The 15,856-nt window shown below is 40.9% G+C and overlaps 1 protein-coding gene and 1 pseudogene across 2 annotated transcripts in view; both read left to right on the top strand.

Moving 5' to 3' along the window:
• The window catches only part of DGKB (diacylglycerol kinase beta), a 901,775-nt gene that overhangs the window by 121,965 nt on the left and 763,954 nt on the right, over nucleotides 1–15,856 (top strand). For both annotated transcript variants that reach the window (XM_060304680.1, XM_060304683.1), the window contains one exon: nucleotides 5,364–5,522. The gene's annotated coding sequence lies outside the window, so the exon portion shown is untranslated. The remainder of the gene's footprint in view (nucleotides 1–5,363; nucleotides 5,523–15,856) is intronic.
• On the top strand, nucleotides 4,975–15,311 carry LOC115853921 (transcription factor IIIA-like; annotated as a pseudogene).

Raw genomic sequence — 15,856 nt, 5'->3', positions numbered from 1 at the left:
AATGCCAAGTTTATTTAGCTTGATGTAGCAAGGGAGGACACTCCACAGGCAAACCTTGGGAGTTTCTCAATCTGAGGAAATAATGACAAGCTTTTACGGGGTATTGGGGCTTGGTTTGAGTGGTTTTAAAATGAGCTGTATACACAATGTTCATTGCTTGCAGCACTATTTACAATATCCAGGACATGGAAGCAACCTAAGTGTCCATCAACAGATAAATGGATAATGAAGATGTGGCACTTATATACAATGGAATATTACTCAGCCATAAAAAGAAACGAAATTGAGTTATTTGTAGTGAGGTGGATGGACCTAGAGTCTGTCATACAGAGTGAAGTAAGTCAGAAAAACAAATAGCGTATGCTAGCACATCTATGGAATCTAAAAAAAAAAAAAAAAAGGTTCTGAAGAACCTAGGGGCAGGACAGGAATAAAGATGCAGACGTAGAGAATGGACTGGAGGACACGGGGAGGGGGAAGGGTAAGCTGGGACGAAGTGAGAGAGTGGCATGGACATATATACACTACCAAATGTAAAATAAATAGCTAGTGGGAAGCAGCCGCATAACACAGGGAGATCAGCTCCGTGCTTTGTGTCCACCTAGAGGGGTGGGATAGGGAGGGTGGGAGGGAGACGCAAGAGGGAGGAGATATGGGGATGTATGTATATGTATAGCTGATTCACTTTGTTATACAGCAGAAACTAACACACCATTGTAAAGCAATTATACTCCAATAAAGATGTTAAAAAAAAAAAGTAGCCTGAAGCCAACCTAAGAAAACATCTTTTCCTGGGTTCCATGCCAGACTTACTTAATCAGAATCTTTGGGAATGGGCTCTAGAACCAGCATTTTAAATATGTATATCAGATCATCCCAATGCACTCCAAAGTTTAAAAACCACTACTCTACAATATGACAGCAAGGAAACAGCCAAGAGGAAAACATTTTAAAGCTATAGACATATAATTGATATAAAAATATTGAAAATAGGTTTTTGATTTTTTCCTACATATTTTTTATTTCCTAGGAGTGTACAAAGGATTTTAGACTGTTTGTTTCCCCTTTCATTTGAGTCTTAAACATTTTGAAATTAAAAATTAAATGTTAAAGATGTTAAGCATATGAATGTCTATCAATTGAAAAGTTTTCCAAAGTTACCAAATAATAAATGATCTCTATAATAGTAAAGCGAAAAAAAAAAAAAAAAGTTGAGCTGTACAAAACAGAGTATCAGTTGAGACTGGTAGGTTGAGAGAAGCAGGAGGTATTTACTGATTGGTTGAAGGCTCTTAGTAGAGATATTTTAACCACGGGGAAATGTTTCCTGTAGTTTTCCTTGGTCCATAAGTCTGTCATTGTGATATATGAGCTAATACCCATTAGAGGGCCCATCAAGCAGTTTCTCAATTGACTTAAAACCCATGGCAGTGATCTGAAAGCAGCCAATGGACCTGAGCCCGTTTTACCTCTTCAACTCTATCATTCTACCTTCAACCTGGGCAGATACAAGAATGTAACTTTTACCTCTTCAGGATTGGATCTTATTTACCACAGTTAAATATTACTGACCAGCAGTTTATTTATTTATTTTTATTATTTATTTGTGTATTTGGCTGCTTTGGGTCTTAGTTGTGGCCCGCGGGATCTTTGTTAGAGCATGCGGGATCTTTTGTTGCGGCATGCAGGCTCTTCGTTGCAGTGCGTGGGCTCCAGAGCTCACGGGCTCAGGAGTTGCAGCACATGGGCTCTCTAGTTGTGGCGCATGGGCTCCAGAGCACGCAGGCTCAGTAGCTGCAGTGTGCAGGCTTAAGTTGCCCTGCGGCATGTGGGATCTTAGTTCCCTGACCAGGGACTGAACCCACGTCCCCTATATTGGAAGGCAGATTCTTAACCCCTGGACCACCAGGGAAGTCTCTGACCAGCAGTTTAAAAAAAAGTAAATTTTGGAGTAGACAGGAGAAAATACTATAGAACTGTGGAAGGACATGAAAACAAGGATAAGAAGTTGATTTTTAATATCATATATAATTAGGAATTATTGAAAGGTTTTAAGGTAGAAAACGATATCATGAAAGTATTAGTGGAATGAATTTGGGGAACTATGAAAAAGGTAGTGAAGATATCAAACCCATAAATGGGGATTAGGCAAAGATTTTACAATAGATTTTTTAAATGGTAGATATTACAGAGTTCTGATATTAATTTTACTTGAGCAATACAGTAGTTGAAAATGGTTCTAAGGTCTTGAATCTAACTGACTGAACAGTCAGTGTTAGCTCTTTTCTAAAGAGGAAAGTCCAGTTGATCTGCTTTAGAGCCCCTGATTTTGAAGGACATATACACTGACACATCTGCCCTTCTCAGTTTCTCCTAGACCTTGTAAAGCAGAACATGAGTGATTTTGCATGCTCATTGTAACATTACATAGTTTAGATTTACTGTGCAAGTGGTGAGACATTCATTTCCACAGTTCATCACTGTGGCCACTGCAAACAGACAGTGTGTCCCATTCTGGAGTTAAATCTGGTGACGTGGCTTGACAAAGATGATTTTCAAACATATAAGGTAATTATGCTAAAGTCAGCATGACTTACTAAGGAGATGTTATGGTTACCGATTGTCCTAATAAACTGCCCTACAGGTTAGTGGGTGAGAAAAACAACTACTTTAATATGTCTTCTGCTTTGGGGGTCAGGAATTCAGGTAGGGCTCATCTGGACAGTTCTTCTGCTCCCTGTGGAAATGATTTGGATCACTGGGTGGTATTCAGCTGTTGGCTAAGCTGAACTGGGGAGTCTGAGACTGTTTCACTTATATGCCTTACGTCTTGGTGGGGATTGCTGGGGGGCTGGGCTCAGCTGGGCTTCTCTTCCTTTCTTTTGTCATGCAATGTTAGGGCCTCACCATATACTATCTCTAGCAAGGTAGTTGGACTACTTATGTGGACGTTTGGGGCTCCCAGAGACCACGGTGGAAGCTGCCCACATTCTTAAAAGCTAAGCCCAGAACTGGAATAGTTTCACTGTGCCAAACTCTATTGGTCAGTTGTCGTCGGCCAGCCCATATTAAGGGGCAGGGTTGCGAGACCCCAATTCTTAATGGGAAGAGGGCCAAAGCATTTGTGGTCATATTTAGTTGGCCATGGCAGAGTGAGAAGTTGGGTGAGGCCTCCACCCACTGCTGCTTCCAACCTGGCAGGTCCTCTCCCTGCACAAGCAGAGTCCACCTGCTCATCACCTTCTGACGCATCAACCCTAAAGGAACCAGTGATGCTAGAAAGGCCATCCTTAATGAGTGGTACCCATCCTGAAGCCTTTAGTATTTTCGGTGAAAATATATCATTTGACCTTATCATGGAAAAATGTAGCTTGTAAACAATGTAGGGTGCTCATATTTACCAACTCTCAAAACAACTAAATTGACTTACAGTGTAGACAGTTGGAACTAGTGGAAATGTCTGGGACAGCAGTATGTATTTAAATAGTATGTGAACTCTGCTCTTAATTTTTGTAGATCAGATAACCAATACAGATTTCAATTTTATTTAGATAACTTTTACCAACCTCAATTTTAAAAAGAAATTGGATTCTTGAATGAGGTTTTTTTAAAACAGGCAACAACAATTTTGAATATTTTTACTTAAAGATATCTCTAAATCTAGAATCCTATATTGGGCAGTGTGCTCATTTAAACAAAATTGTATATATATATATTATATATATATATAATATATATAATATATATACGTGGTGACTAATTGAAATAACAGGTAAATACCACGTGTTCTTATTTTCAATCAATAATTCATTAACAAGGACATTAGTTTAAATGACAAACATCTTAAAAACAATAAATTTAGAGTTGCTGGTTTGTAAACATGTCACCAAGTTAAATTGTTCATTCTAACCTGTATAATTGAAAGTGAATCATAGTTAGAATACTGTTGTTATTTAAAGGCTGTCATTGCTTTCATTTTAAGAAACATGTGTTTTTATGAATTTATCTATATTCATTGAACATAAAAATACCACAGATTAAAATATGAAGTCCAACTGGAAAAAAATATTTTCCTATTTTCGTAATTATTAGAGATCTGCATGCATGTTTGTAGTACTGTATACTTCTTCCCTGTGTATGAGAAAATAATCTCTCTCCTGCATACATCCTCTAGTTACTCAATTTTCAGAAAATGATTATGAGAGAAACATTTTCAACAACTTTTTTCAAGTTAAGTGGTAAAAAGATAAGTTATATATATGTGGTCTTTAAAATAAATGTTATATACAGATTATCATTTATCCTTTGGCATAGATGTTATAAAGAAAAAAATAGAAGTTTCTGATAAACAGTCACAGAAATTCACCATTTTTACTACAATCTTTGGGTAGATGACACACATATTCAAAAATGTATTTGTTTATCTTACCAGTTAGATATGAAACAACTGTGTCTCTACCACTGTTTCTCAAACTAATTAAGTAGAATTAGTGTTAGTATTTAATGAGATTTATACATCCCCTTAATTCACTTGATGAACATTAATTGAGCTCCTACATTGAGCTGAGTGTTAATATGTGCCAGACAACACGGTGGGTACTTTATGTATATTATCTAATTTAATCCTTAAAGCAACTGTCGTAGGCGGAGTGTTGGCCTCCTAAATATCCACATCCTAATCCTCAGAACTTGTAAATGATACCTGGTAACAAAAAGAGACCTTATACATGTGATTTAACTAAGGATCTTGAGATGAGGAGACTAAGTTGGATCATCCAGGTGGGCTGTAGTCCGTCTTTTAAGGGGTCTTAAAAGACGGAAGCAGGAGATCAGAGAGGAGGCAGACACTACTTCGGAAACAAGAGGTTGCAGTGATGTGAGGCCAATGAATGCAGCTGACCTCTAGAAGCTAGAAAAGGCAAACAAATGAATACTCCCCTAGAGCCTCTAGAAGGAACAAGCCCTGTCAACACCATGACGTTAGCCCAGGGAAACTGATTTGAGACTTCCGGCATCCAAAGCTGTAAGAGAATAACTTTGCATGGTTTTAAGCCACTGAATTTGTGGTAGTTTCTTATAGCACTCCTAGGACATTAATACAGCAGCCCAGCTGGGGAACTCAGGTAAAGGTTAGGTAACTTGTCCAATATCACAACACCTCGGTAACAGGAAGTTAAGTGTTCTATTTCTGTGCTCTCAGATGGTGCTCCAGAGTTTATCATTGTAGGCAGAAATTGCTCCCTTGTTTTAGAGTGTCAAGTAGTTAGAAGTAATTCTTACAGTACTTAAAAAAAGATGGCACAGTAAGTGTGTGGTTTTGTTTTGCTGGGGTTTTTTGATGGGAAAATATTTATTCGTTGTAGGTTTTCACAAACTCAGCATCAAATACACTTCTTCCGTAGCAGAGACCACCTGCTCCAGCGGACCAGCAACCCTTCACGAATTAGACCTCCGATAGCACTCGTCAACCCAGAAGTGCTCTGCTTCCTTCTCTGCACAACGGACCTAACACTGTCAACAAGGTAATTCTAACAAGATTGTGCAGCAATGACAGTGCTTACTGGGGTATGAGATCATTCCAAAGTCTAGTGCTGTAGGCTTAGAATGATTGAGTATCAGTATTAGTGGGGTGAAATAGCTGAAAATTCTGTGACAATAATTATTTTTTTTAACATCTTTATTGGAGTGTAATTTCTTTACAATGGTGTGTTAGTTTCTGCTTTATAACAAAGTGAATCAGCTATACATATACATATATCCCCATATCTCCTCCCTCTTGCGTCTCCCTCCCACCCTCCCTATCCCACCCCTCTAGGTGGTCACAAAGCACCGAGCTGATCTCCCTTGCTATGTGGCTGCTTCCCACTAGCTATCGGTTTTACGTTTAGTAGTATATATAACGTGACAATAATTCTTTAGAGGAGGCCATCAAGCAGATGCACAGCACCCAGTCCTCTTTTCTGGAGGTAAGTGAGGGCAGTGATCGTAGTCCATGTGGCTTATTTTTGGTGTGTCATCCTCAAATCAGATCCCTTGTCTTAAATGGACTTGCCTCCCCTCTGACCCTTCCTTGTTGCTTTGATAAGATAGAAGGTGCCGTGCCATAGGCTTCTTCATATTCGCTTAACATGGTTCTGTTGACCTTCACGCTCACATCCCATTCAGCCTAAATAAGGTCTAGAAGAGTTTATGGAGACAGGGAATTCATCTGGGTTGTTGAGCCGGGAGCTCAGAAGAGAATACTGGGACATGGAGACTCTTTCCCTCCCAAGGTAAGGTGACCTAAGAAAAGCGTACAGAGACTGGCAGTGTCTCTAAGAAAAGCAGACTGCAGCACACCATGGTTGAATGCTTTAAGAGGCATAAAACCTCAGCCTCATCTTGCAACTTCCCTTGTAGTTGAACGTGAGACATTGCTTAATTGAATCTGGGCAGAGGGGAAGCATTCATGTACATGAAGACTTAGGCCTGTTTATTGCCTGGAGTCTTCTGTGGGTAGGAGAAAGGGTAGAACAGTCCACCATTGCAGAGAGATCTGAGGGGGTGAAGTGGCTTGCATTCCTGCTGTTGGAAATGACAAGGGTTCATAGGCCAATGGATGCAGAATAGAGTAGCCCAGCTCAAGTCGTCTTAAATGTGCCCCGTGAAAGAGGGAAGCTACCGACAAGAGTCCCCAGAGCCTAGCTTCCACACTACAATCCTATGCATTGTGGAGATCCCCCCTGGCCCTCTGAAAAATCCACACGTATGCCCTAAGAGAGCAAACATATAGGAATGCTGTCATGAAAGACAACAAAGGCCTGACTACAAAAATATAAGGAAAGACTGTTGCCCCTCTTCCTCCAATTCCCCCTTTCTCACCTCAGTACAAGAGGAAGCAGAAAAGGAAGGAGGAGGAGGATAAAGGAAAGCGAAAGATAAGTAAAAATGCCTTTTCTCACAGGAAGACTTTGAGCCATGGGCCAGTCTTGAGTTGTGGAGGAGAAACAAGCTGTGAATGGAATTAGAGATTGAAGCTCTGATTTAGACTGGATTGATCTTTTGAATAAAGTTGACTGAGAGTGAGTCATAATGATTGAAGAGGAAATAGAAGTGACTTGGAAGTTATGAGATTTGTATAATGTTCCATCAGGGAGCAGGGAAGGATCAAAAAGGAATGACAAGTGGAATAGTTGCTTAAAAATAAAGAGACTTCCAGAACACATTTCCATCAAATTTAGTTCACTCCGTAAACCAGTCAATCTCGTAAGATGTGGGATAGAACAGTTAGGGCTTGAGATCAGACCTCCCATATTACTTTCAGGTTTTCTGGGCTCTGATGTCCTTAGAAATCACCCTAACATGAGAGTTTAGTCTCTCGTGTCTTTTATTTCCATTGAATGTGCTTCTGTAATACATTGTACAGTGCAGTGACTTTAGTGGTCATCTGTCAGTTCTCTTCCTGCTTTACAAAATCAGATTAACTTTAGATTTCCTTGGTAGGTGTTTTCTCATTTTATTGTTTCAATTTCTGGTTTGCCTAACTTGCCACACTTTGTTCTTGCTTGGAAATTTTTCCATTTTCTCATGTAATAGTCAAACGGGAGAGAAACATGGGATGATGAGAAGTTATAAGATATACTTTTAGGAGCAAAATTTAGAGTATCTTTGATAACACAAAGACAATATTTGGGACTTCCCTAGTGGCACAGTGGTTAAGAATCTGCCTGCCAGTGCAGGGGACATGGGTTTGTTCCCTGGTCCGGGAAGATCCCACATGCCACAGAGCAACTAAACCCATGAGCCACAACTACTGAGCCTGCGCTCTAGAGCCTGCAAGCCACAACTACTGAGTCCACATGCCCCAACTACTGCAACTCACTGTAGTTGCAGTGAGCCCACGCACTGCGACTACTGAAGTCCGCATGCTCTAGGGCCCACGTGCCGCAACTACTCAACCCAAGTGCAGCAACTCCCGAAGCCCACGCACCTAGAGCCCGTGCTCCGCAACAAGAGAAGCCACCGCAATGAGAAGCCCGCGCACCGCAAGGAAGAGTAGCCCCCACTAGCCACAACCAGAGAAAGCCCACACACAGCAACAAAGACTCAGTGCAGCCCAAACAATAAATACTAAATAAAATTTTAAAAAAAGAAATAGTAAAAAAAAAAACCCAATATTTTTGTTTCTTTAGGGTTTATGCTTTTAACCTAAGGAGAGAAGGAGTAAAGGAGTCCTTACTTTGTCTGAATGGTTTCTTGAAAAATTTAAGGTGTCTTGAATGTCATCCAATAAAGAGACTGTCGATTTAAATAACTCAATCATGGTTATATGAAATAGATGGAGAATCACAATGGGAAAGGGAAAACCTATGTTCAGGCATTAAGTGGCCTTAGGACATTTAGAAGATAATTAAATAAAAGCATCTCCTAAACCCGAGGCAAATTTAAACACTAAATATTAGTAAAGCTGTCATACAAACTGTCTTTAAAGAAGGAAGCTCTCTTCCCTTTCCTGTACTACTTGGAAATTATAAGAATCAGCATGTCTCAACTTTCTGTTTCAAGCTTCAAATTTTATTCCCCCACCAAAAAAGAAAAAAAATCCAAGGCGTTTAAACTGAAATATGTCAGGTTTAAGGATGGAATTCTCTCGCTATTCTAGTTAAATGTCATGAAAAACATATCTGTCCATCAAAAATGCTTTCAGCCTACTATATATGTGTCATTGCAGGATGGTAAAGATCTATTCTTTTCCCTGTTATAAAATAAGCAGTTCAGCAACAGAGTCAGATTGTCAAATCTGGTTGGGATCTTAGGGCTTGTCTAGATCACTCCCCGTGTGGTTGAACTCAGTAGTTCCAGGTTTCTCATCTGCTCAGTTACAGGATTTGAATCACTGACCATTTCTGCTGACTCCTCTCCAGTATACCCATTCTCTCTGGAGAGCATTTGTAATTTGTATCCTGGTTCCAAATAGCATACACATTCTTCCCCCCACCCCAGATACTCCCACCCAAAAATACCAAATAAATTTTGGAATGAATTTTATTTTTCTAAATATTTTTTAGTTTCAAAATTCACAATCATGTTGCTTTGTGAAGTACCTTTTCCCCTCCATTTTTTGTCTCCCTATTTCTTCTGCTCTAGGCCTTAATTCCTTAATTATTTACACATATGAGCATCTTTGGACGGTATTGTGGCCTAGAAGCTGGAGGTCAGTTTTAGGGGAAATAGGACAATCTGTAGGAAGATGACAAAACAGAGAACTTAGACAATTTGACCCATTTCCCGGTCACTCAATGTGCTTCCAAGGTTGTTGTATTTTGTGTCAAATTGGCTACTCGTACCAGCATGAAAATAAGATAATTTTGATAATGTTTCCATAATCATTTCTGAATTAGATAGGGGAAGCTTAAGTCCTTTAGCAATAGACTCCGAATTTAATGGCTGAAAAAAGACATAAAAGACTTTTGTTTCTTTTTGCGTAGCAGTCTAGGACAGCACTTCTCAAAGTATAAGAAAGAAAATTGTCGGGAAAGTAGATTCTCGAGCCCCACTCTAGATCTGCTGAATCAGAAACTCTGGTGTGGAGGGCCAGCAATGTGTGTTAAACTTTCCAGGTGTTTCTGATGTACATTAAAGTCTGTGGGAACATTTTCCAGCCCAAGGAGATGTATGTTTATGACAGTGAAAGGGGGTTATCTCTGCTTCACTTAGTCATTCAGAGATCCGAGCTGACTATATCTTTGCCATGTTCGACTTGCCCCCATGAAACAGGTAAGAGCACAGAGCAGGATATGTGGGAAGTTTCATAGGACCATTGTAGTGCTTCTTACCTAACTTTGGAGGGAATTTCAGCAGATGGCCACAGCGAACTGCAAGAGAAGCTGAAAAATGTAATATAACTGGGCATATTATGTCCAGTTACTACTAAAGAAAGGAGGAGGGACTTTGATGGATAGTCTATGCAACAATCACATGATTATCTTTGGACAATCAGGTTTGCTGGTGATGTGTTTCATCTCTTTTCTTCTTAAATTCCTACTGATGTTGCTTTCGCTCAGGTACTTTAATTCTGGCATTGTACAAGAGTATTGCATCATGGGAGCTAAAGTAAGAGGGTAATAGAAGAAAGAGTAAACAGCAGTGCCAGATGCTGCCGAGAAATCAATGAAATGAGCACTAAAAAGTCCCCTAGATTTGGCATGGGGCCAAAAAATGGAGGTCATTGATGACCTTAGGAAGGATTGTTCCATAAATAAATGGTACAAAAGCTGTGTTGGCATAAACTATGTTAGTAAATGCATAGGAGATGAATAAACAAAGACAGCAAAACATAATTTTTTTAAAAGAGATTAACAGTGGAATGGCAGAGAGATAGGGCTGTAAGTAAGGATGATATGGGATAGAGGCGTAGGAATAATTCCATATAGATGGAAAAGATCTAGTTGAGAAGGTTTGGTTGAATATTCAGGAAAGGGAAGTTGGATAATACTCCTGAAAAATTATAATGGGGTCCAAACACACAGATGGGAGGAGTTACCCTAGATAGGAAAAGAAAAACTGCCTCTAATGTAACAGGAAAGAAAGAGGAAGGAGGGAAAGAGAAAAAAAATTAAAGTAATAATTGGGGAAATTGAGAGATGAAGTTTCTAGATTAACACAGATGGATTGCTGAGCAGTATGAAATATGTAATTGAAGTTACTTTACACAACTCTACATAAAATCATTGTAGTAGCCTCTTAATGTTATATTGGGTTGCTATATTAATTTGGCTGCTATAAACCCTAAAAATTACATTTATTGGAGTGTGTCTGTTAATTTTTTTAAAAACATTTAAAAACTGACCAAGAGTAGGAAAACTATGATATTTTATTTTTGCCTAACCCTGCTGAATTAATCTGTGGTAAGATTTCCTTAGTCAGCAGGTTTATTACAAATATAGCACTTTGTGAAATTCAGTAACTCTCTTAAGGCTTCAAAATGAACACTCATATGGGAGGTTTTTAAGAGCTGACATCATTTCTCCGTATTTTATTGGAATTTTAGAAAATTCTGGAAAGAATCTCATCAAATGAACCAGTATTTCATGTTTATAAAAAAAGTAATTAAGAAAATTGTGCCTAATGTAAACATGCAGTTTATGTGCCAAGAAATGGAAAAAATATATAGGCCTTTGTCAATCATTAAACAAATTTTTTAAATTAGATCTCTAGGTGCCTATAAATTGTGAAGGGACCTGGATATTTATCCAGTGCCAGGCTTTCAGCCTTTCAGTGCGGCTGCTGTCGGCCTCTGAGTGTAGGATGCGCTTTGCTAGAGCCCACCATGTGCTATGAAAAGTTAACTTCGCTGACCAGGCGCTCATACTCTGGGCCACGTGGCATCACCCCAATCACTGCAAGTACCAGACTAGGGATAAGCCCTACACTAAATGATTCAAATCAGCCAGTCCTCAGGGAGCCTGCAAAACCTAACTAACCCCACACTGCTTGCCAAAGCTGCCTACCTAGCTGCACCGCACAACTCTAGTTTGCTGTGACCCCCTCCCTGGGTGTCATTCCCTGTGTGGCCCTGCCCAGCGACCATCTCTCTCAGTAGCGTTAAGTAACAAAACATTCAGCCTTTCATCTGCATGAATCAGTGTGTTGTATCCCGCCATCAAAAGAATTCTTAAAGTCTTATAATACAGTTGGCACTATGGCCACAACCACTGACTCTTGGATAACTTCTTTCGAGCTGCTCTTGGCTCACTAATTGGCTCCAGACCACAGGGAGAGTAGTTGGGATGGAATTTGAGCTTGGGCTTTAGTCTTGCAGCCTGAGGCTACTTGAGCTGTGCTTTCCAGGCTGGAAGATTTGCTGGTTCTGCTTCTAGTCACAGTCTGTGTTTGGCAGAGACCTATTCCAGGGGACCCTCCTTGATGGTGGTGGTGTTTCTTCATCATTATTTGGGGCAGAACTCTGGTTGGTCTGTGTGTTTCAGGGGACTCCTGTGCAGGAAGATGTTGGCTGGGCTCCCCCCATGGGAGAGAAACGGCAGCTGGGTGTCATTTTGATGTTGCTCAGGTGTGGGTAGCAGCTACCTCTCTTTGTTGGTGCGTATCTCCTTGCTGTCCACAGAGAGCTTTATGCTCCCTAGACTGTCAGGAATATCACAGGCTACACCTTCTAAGACCAGCCACCCAACATGTAATCCGGAGGGGCCCTCTGGCTCAAGGAAACAAAGATTTCATCCCAGCAACCCCCTTCAGAACACCTGCCAGGTATCCAATTACTTAAATAATACAAGACCACTATCCATTGTGCTTGGGCCTTAGTAAGCGCCCCAACATAACATGCGAAGGGACTGATACTTCTGACAGTGGGTCTTACTGCACTGTCCCAAGGAGAGGCTGCAAACCCTAGTCCTCTAGTGGTGGACTGGGAAGGCCTGGAGTAAGAGCCGGCTGCCTAAAGGCAGGCCATGAGCCCCTACCCCTCGTTTCCTATAACCACCTACATGCTTCACACTGAGTTATCAAACTGAAAACACAGGCATAGGTGCCTAGAAGCCCAAAACAGAGGGAAAATAATGGAATGAAAGGAAAAAACCTAGATACAGAGGGAGAAAATAAAAAATGAATTATATATGTGTGTGTGTATAATATTTTTTAAACAAAGGTCCATAACTTAAAACAATTGAAAATCCAAAATTTACTAAAATAATTTCTATGACAAAAAGATAAAAAGGGTGCTGATTGCCTTTTCTGCCTCTACAGCATAGGTGCTAAATTAACTTTAACAACTGCTAAAATGCACCAGTTGACAAAGCTTCATGGATTTAATCATACTGGATCCCATATTACAGTTTTATCAGAAGATCCTACTAAATTTAAACATGGAACTCCCTATAACCCTAGGAGAGTAACTAAACATAAAATACAGGAAAAAAGGGTAGTCCTTATTTTATGTTATAGTCCTGCCTAAGTTTCCCATAGTCATAATATCTATTGCCCTAAAATATTCTATATTGGAAATAGACACTCTGAAATAATGAGTAATAAATTGAAGTTAAGTAAAGTCTTTGGCACTTAGAAACTGGCTTGACAAAAAAAGACCCAGTTAAAATATTAAAGTGGTCCAATTTAAGTTAAAACAGGGCCTTCAAGAACTCAAACTTCATATAAGACCTAATTAATAAAGGGGTGATTATGTCCACCGCCTCTCCATTTTATAGGCAAATTCGCCTGTTCTTAAACCTTCAAAAATTGAAGAAAAAAAAAAAGAATAATGCCTCATAGTGGATTACTGCAACTTTAATACTACGGTCCCATCCATTAAGGTCCCCATTCCCAATACCCGATATTATTAAAATTACTGATGTCATCCAATTAACAACCAGTAAATATTTTGATAGTAAAAGGTTTGGCTAATATGTTCTCTTCAGTGCCTATTTTAACAGCCTCTCAGCGTCAGTTTGCCTTCACCCCAAGGGAAGCAATGCACCTTTTCCAGCCACCTTCTAGAGTAAGGACCTCTTTGCAATTGCACACAATCTCTGCAGACAACATCTAACTGCATCCACTGTTCTCCATCAGCACGGATATGATATTCCAGCGATGACATCCTCCTTTAAGGACGTTTGTTAACACACTCATTAAGGACATAAAACTCCAGCATCGTTTAGTCAGTGTTGCATTCTGGAGGCAATATAGTCCTCGTGTAGAGATTCTACTTACTCTCTCTGATACTGTTACTTACTAATCAGCCCGCCTTGAATGGGGCCCCTTCCAACAAAAGGCTATAAAACTGGTCCAAATTAACATCGATAGGCCCCACGGGGAAACATTCCAGAATGTACACCTGGGTAGTATGTGGGGTCGGTCCAGAGTGGTTCACTCTGGCCAGAGTCTTGGCTGCCTGAACATGGTGAACACAAGGGGCCACACGTGTGATTGTCTTCTTGGCCCTGCACGGTGCTCCCTGGGGTGCCTGGCTTTGATTTCGGGGGCAGTGTCCTTCCTGCCTGTCACTGACGTGTTCTATGCAGATGCTGTTCACTGAGATAGGCAGTAGCCCAGCCCCACCCCACCCCTTCCCTTGCTCCCTCCCCCACTCCCCATGGTCCCCAGGAGGTTCTTTTGCTCCTTACCAGACTCCAGAGCAATCGCAGTAGGCCTGAAAGCTAGATATGCACCTGTGCAAGCACATGGGGAGAGGGCATGGGTTTGTGATAATGAAGAGTGTAGCCAAGCCATCACCAGGGACTACCCTGGGAGATGCCACATCCTGATCCACATGGGAGAACAGCTATTTATTCTTCAGAGAGTGGTTGTGATTAAAAATTCAACACAAGGGAATTCCCTGGTGCTCCAGTGGTTAGGTCTCTGTGCTCTCACTGCCGAGGGCCTAGGTTCAGTCCATGGTTAGGGAACTAGGATCCCACAAGCTGCGCCGTGAGGCCAAAAACATTTTTAAAAATAAAAATTCAGGGCTTCCCTGGTGGCGCAATGGTTGAGAGTCCACCTGCCGATTCAGGGCACGCGGGTTCGTGCCCTGGTCCGGGAAGATGCCGTGGAGCGGCTGGGCCCATGAGCCATGGCTGCTGGGCCTGCGCGTCCGGACCCTGTGCTCCGCAACGGGAGAGGCCACAACAGTGGGAGGCCCGCGTACTGCAAAAAAAATAATAATAAAAAAATTAAAATTCAACAAAATCAAGCTTGAAGAAACATTTTGCGTGCAAACATGAAAATCAGCAAAAACAATACGTATGCCAGTTTGAAGGTTGTAAGAAGACCTTTAAGAACATCAGCAGCTAGAAATCCATCAGTGCCAGCAGAAAAATGAATCACTGTTCAAGTGAAACCCGGAAAGAAATGGCAAGCACTTTGTTTCACCCGGCAGTCTGAAAGGATGAGAAGAAAAGTCTACGAGAGCCACGTTATGTCAAAAGGGATGTTCATTGTGCCAAAAACATTTGAGAGAAACCCGCTAAAAAGAAAATAACATGTGAAGTATGCCAGAAAACATTCAAGCAGAGAGGTGAGGGTAAGCAACACGTGAAAACTCGTGTCCCAGAAAGGAATGTGTGTCAGTGTCCAAGAGAAGACCATGGTGGAAGCTATGCAACATGCTTGGTCTCAAGAGCCATATTTTCTCTCTGCCTGAGGAAAAGCACCCATTTATGTGTGAATATGCTGGCTGGTGCAAAAGGTTTGCAATAAAACACAGTCTCACAAGGCATGCCGACATGAAGAGAATGAAAATCAAAGTACAAGCATCTCATGAAAAATCGAGTTGGGCCTTTCATCTCAGTGGATGTATCTCTTCTAAAAGGAAACACCAGTGAGGCTTCTCTTTGCTTAAATACAGAAAGTCACTGAATGGTATTGATCTCAGTAATTACTCTCAGCTAAATAATCAGGTTGTATTGTTGAAAGGACTACAAACCAACAAGCTCAGTTACTTTCTCTCAGAAGCACATTTCCCTTTATTAAAAACACTGATTTAGAAAAAAAAAATGACAGGCACTCGTGTTACTCTCCTCAGAGGCTCCTTCACCACAGAAGGTTTAGCGACCTCTTCTCACACCTCCAGGAGTCTCAGGACTCTTATGAAGGCCATAGGTTGCCTTTGGGCTTCTGATGATAGAAACCAACCTTGGCTCTGTGCTCTACACCATTAGAGCAAAAATCACTGGCCACATACTGGTCTTTCCTAGAAATTGTGGTTCTGATGGATCCTTGAGCCTGTGACTTTCTATACCCAGTTGCCCATTATGCCTTGGGTCATAAATGCAGCCCCCCTCAATCTGAGCACCTCTACTTAGACCTCCTTGATAAAGAATGGAACCAGACCTGGGCCTTCTGGAATATTCCACCTGGAGGAGGGGTT

The sequence above is a fragment of the Globicephala melas genome, chromosome 9, assembly GCF_963455315.2.
Source record: "Globicephala melas chromosome 9, mGloMel1.2, whole genome shotgun sequence".
Lineage (NCBI taxonomy): Eukaryota > Metazoa > Chordata > Mammalia > Artiodactyla > Delphinidae > Globicephala > Globicephala melas.
Note: the sequence above shows the minus strand (reverse complement) of the source record. Positions and strands in the feature narration are given on the sequence as shown.